A 5,320-nucleotide genomic window follows, 5' to 3' on the forward strand; every position below is an offset into this window, starting at 1 on the left:
TGCATGAAAAGGATCATCCTAATGTGGTGGCTGGGTGTAAACAAGCCTCCTCTTGTTGACGTGGTGCAGTCAGTCAGTCAGCAGTCAGTCAGTCAGACAAACTGCAGGTTACTTTATCTCAAACACTCACAGGCAAACGTCCACCTGCTGATTTGCATGGCAGTTGAAGTCCAACGGTAACTAAAGAATGCTGATTGCTTTAACAACTGATAAGAATCAACACGTTTTGCCATTTTCATGAGCTGTCGGCGTCAACAAGACAAGCAGCAGGTTTATTACACCTCACGTTGTGTTGCGGCATCATTTTACATTGTATATAAGAGCTGCAGCTTGTTCTGAAAATGAAATCTGATTTATCTTCTGGAAGAAAGGTAGATGAGGAGATAAGAGATAACGCTCATATCTGTTACTAGCTAGGGAGTAACTAGCTAGCTAATGTTTGTCCAGAGCTAGATTAAAGTCCAATTACACGCTGCATCTTGTTTGTTTGATCCACACAAAAACCAAAATGTAAAAACAGGAGGTTGTGTTATTTATTTGCCAGTACTTAACCTCCTGTAGAACTGAAATTTAATCTTTATACAGACTAAACAAACAGGGTGTAATGTTACCTTAGCCTTAGATCGAGCCATGCTAACCGTGCCTCATCTCTGTGCTTTAAAGCTAACTATGTCATTAGCTTAGCTTAGCTTAGCTTAGCGTAAAGACTGGAAAAAGAGGGGAAACGTCATTTCGTCTGGTGTAATGGACTTCATGTAGCATTTCTGTGGAGCTATGTCATCACCCAGGCTTCACAGAGACCAACATGACTCACATTTCATTTGCACTGTGGGAAAATGTGAGAGACATAGACACAGCGTCCGAGTGATGTAGCGTCAACATCACCAAGATTAGGACGGATAGGATAACAAATCTAGTGCATGGACATGTCATGTGTCATCAGGGTAATTGCGGAAATGTAATATATATCACATATATTGAATTTCCATGTATGAAATATATGTACATTTAAAATAAAAAGATATAGGTAGAAAATACGAAATTTATTTTCTACTAACTGGAACAATATTGACATGTATGTCTAGCCCTTACAAATATGTATGATTATATCGTAGACATATGTTATGCAAATATATATCCATCCCAAAGTCTGTAAAGACCACCAAGACAGACATGTTTAAAATTAATGAGACATTAACTAGAAAAAAACATAAAAAACATATAGGTTTAAATTATGTTGTTTTAATAAACTTGCATATATGAATTAAATATATATCATTAACATATATGCTCACCACATGTTGTACCATATAAAAATTCATCATGTATTTATAATTTAATTTTATGCACATATAAGATTTTACTATGAGTATTTCATATATGTTATAATCTTGTATCTTCATTTGTCCGGAGGATGTATATATGTGATAATAACATCCCTTTATAGGTGACATCATATTGATATAGGGACATAGAGGTCATATATTACATTTCTGTACGGGAATGGCAAAATTAATTTCCGATCATTTACAGCGCTGCTGTGTTTCTTTGCGCATCAACAATATGAATCAGTGCTAAACTTGCTGCTACAAGTCAACACTATTCTTTGTTTTGTTTTTAATGACGCCACTTAGCGTCAGCGACACTGGTTTATAGCCAAACAACCAGATGTTGGTCTGTATGAGTGACTGTGGGCTGGTGTTCCCTGGAAACTGAACCCATAGCTGGTTTACTGAAAACCAGCATGACATGAGGCCAGAGTGTTAATTCAAACAAAAAACTCATGGATAAATATTTGTCATTAGTGGCTGTTCTGTCACAGCATGAAGTGCGTTACGTATTTTATTACTTAAGGAGAGTGAATCAGACCACAGCACACACAACCTGAGGTGAGTCACTTGCTAAAAGTCGCACACACAAGGAAACTGACATGAACAGAGAGAAACTAATCTTCACTCAAAAGGAACAGTTTGACGTGTGCCTGGGTCCTCGGCCCGAGTCTGGCCCGTAGACTTCAACAACATCTGGGCAGAGTCCGGCTGCTATCCTCTGATACTGACTGACTGACTGATGGAGAAACTGTCTGTGTGTGCACCAGAAGTGGTCCAGATGTTGAAGCGGCATCTTTACAATCATGCTGTATATGGGCCAGATTCAGGCTGTAGATCCGGACGTACACTGGGCCAGAAGAAAACAAGCATGCGGCCCAATCACGGGCCGGGTTTGGTTTGCTATCTGGAACTCGATCAGAGAGCCATTAGTTTAGTTTTGCATAAAGCCTAAAGCTGAAGAGCTAGCCTGCCTCTGTCTAGAGGTAACAAAGGCCCTGTTCACACCTGGCATAAATATGCGTCTTGGGTGATCCAATCACAAGAAGACAGCTCTAAGTACGTCAGTTCACACCTGGTATTAGATGGTGCCTCCACATTCATCTCGGGTCGTCACTTTGTGATTGGATCTCACCTCCCTGCAGCATGAACACCATGTTATGTACAGTCTATGATAAACACATACTCCATTTCCCCTCTATCTCTTGTTTGTTTAATGCACGTTTCCCCGTTTCCAATCTTTGTGCTAAGCTAAGCTAACAGGCAATTTTATGAACACCTTGTATCTCTATCTCTATATACTGTACATATACAGTACCAGTCAAAGGTTGGGACTCACTTTCTCCTTCAAGTGAATGGGAACAGTCAAACTTTTGAGAGACATGAGCGTGGTGTCAATCTTCTCACGTAACTCTCAGCTACAAATGATTAGCATTAGCATCACCTGTTTCAATGAGAGAGAACAGCAAATATCAGGGTGTTGTTACCTTTCATCTCTGCGCTGCATGTTTTTCCAGGGGGAAAAAAAATTCAAAGATATTAAGTGAAGACTCAACAGTAGCATGTTTGTCACCACGTTAGCTCATATCAGCTCTATCACAAACATCTTGTTGGTCTTTCAACCTTTTTTTTCGCACGTTTCGAAACACATTTAAGATCGGCCATTTGAACCTGTTAATGGTGCGGCCTGGGCTGACTGGGTTGACACAATGCAAGGCCGATCTGGGAACACCAGCCTTGTTATGTGAGGTGGGACAAGCCAGGCGCCTTAGCAGCTCCTTTTGTTTTCCCTGCAAAGGAGGAAATTCCTCACATTACCATGTCCATAGGGTCTGACCGAGCCTCCAGTCTGCTGCTTCACGGAGGACGACAGGAGGGCAAACCAGCAGCCACTGACGTTTTCTCTTTAACGGCTGGTTTCTAATGAATAACACTGGAGATTGGCTGTCCCAATTCATAACCGCAACTTTTCTTTGTATACAATGGCGAGGAATGATTTATGGGTCTGGAAATTTGGGGAGTTGAATATATTCTTTCTACGTTCTGACAAATTTCAGTCATAAAATCTTATGACTGAATACACAAATCTAAATTCATAGTAGAAATCAAAGAAATCCCACATTCGCTTCCCTTCACGGACCGACACTTCTCGACAAACACAATCGGCTGTATTTGATGAATGTGAAACAACTGCAGGTGAACAACATTAACACAAGTCTGAGTTGTTGCACATCTACTAAGAAACGGTCCCTCGCACCTGGTGACACAAGAAATTCCTCACTTCAGCAAAAAAAGTAAACAAGCCGCAGTGAACCGGCGAGGAAATCCAAACAGAGCTCCGCCTGTGGGTGATGCTGTTTACAGATAAGGCAGGGACAAATATCTTCCTGATGTGGGCTCATGGCTTCAGTGGTTTTCACTCTGTTCCACTTCAGCACAATTCAGCTAAATTTAATTCAACTCTCTGAATTCACTAGTTTTATTCGCGTCCACATTATTGTCTTTCATTTCACAGCGAAATTAAACTTTAGTTTAGGTTAAGTTTTTATTTTAGAGAAAAAGTTTCTTACATAATTATGCATTCTATTTTAAACATGTTCTTTTTTTTTTTATTCATCTTAAATTTTTATTTCTATTATATAATTATTCAATTTATTATTATCAAGTAGGTTTTATTTTCCATCTTATTTTCCATTTGACACGTTTTATGTTTTTTTCACGAAGCACTTGGTGCATGTAATTTCTTGGCTGTAAAACATTTTGAGTTGCATGTATGAAAGGTGTTTTACAAATTATATATTAAATTATATTATATTAGCAACAATGTCTTGATAGTTTGACATTTCCAAAAGTTCAGTGAGGACAAATTACAAATTCAATAAAAATAGCGAATATAAGTTCACTACATTTACAAACAAAGCAAAGCAAGTTGCTTGAGAAAAACAAAATAGTAATAGAAATAAAAAATAAGAAATACTTATAAAAATGACTTACATATTGCACATAACCACATCACTTCTCCAAATATCTCTCGTCGTCGGGACGGTGAAACAAGCCGACTTAGGAACAAACACAGAGACAAATATGTAAAAACAAACAGGACAGGGTCATAAAACAGTTTGATTCTTGGTAACCAGAATGATAAAATAACACACGCTGCCTCTTTAAGGACAACAATAATGACACACTTTTTTTACTGTGGCCCGTGTCCTGACGGCCAGCATCAGCGACAGGTGAGCAATAAACACAATGGCAGCTTTTGAGTCACCACATCCGCACAACGAACAAAGACTCATTCTGTTGAGGAGGTGTTGATCCAATCATCTAGAGAAAATACTGAATACTTTTTGTCGTGGTGGTTTTGGTTTGTGGAGTCACATTAAACACATTCAGGCTGGGAAAGCAGGAAGTGTTGTGACGCTATGGATGATGGGTAATTCTACTTTGTGTATTAAGAATTGTCACAGTGTTTAAATGAAACTTCCTTGCTGTCACTGCTGCAGAAACCTTTGGAAGGTGTTGAGCTCAATTTGGCCATTTCAGGAAAACAAGCAGCTTGTGTTTGTCTCACAACACAGATCTTGTGTCAACAGACAACATGAGCGCTCACTTCAATGCCTGAGTTGTCTGTTTGAATACCGCCGAATGTTTATTGAAAAAACAACCTGTCGGAGAGAAGATTCAGGCGACAAGAAGTGACATAAACAAGTTGTAACTTGTGAGAAATTTTACCAAACACTTGAGGCCTACAAGTGATTATTTTAGGTTTGTTTGTGTGTACATTGTGAGATGTCACATGCTGAGGAGGAATAACTTTCAGAATAAGAGGCGAGTGAAGCTCAAAGTGAACGACTCATTTACTTTTTAAAAGCAAAAGATGGTATTTAGTGCGACATCGTGGGGCTTCAGGCTAAGGGGCAGATGTTTTGGGGAAACAAAGCACAGAGCAGTCTATCTCCTGCCCTCCAGCTTAGAGGCAGATGCACCTGTCA

This window comes from Seriola lalandi, unplaced genomic scaffold (assembly GCF_002814215.2).
Source record: "Seriola lalandi dorsalis isolate HSWRI2012SDOR001 ecotype SW California unplaced genomic scaffold, Sedor1 jcf7180002054797, whole genome shotgun sequence".
NCBI classification, from domain to species: Eukaryota; Metazoa; Chordata; class Actinopteri; order Carangiformes; family Carangidae; genus Seriola; species Seriola lalandi.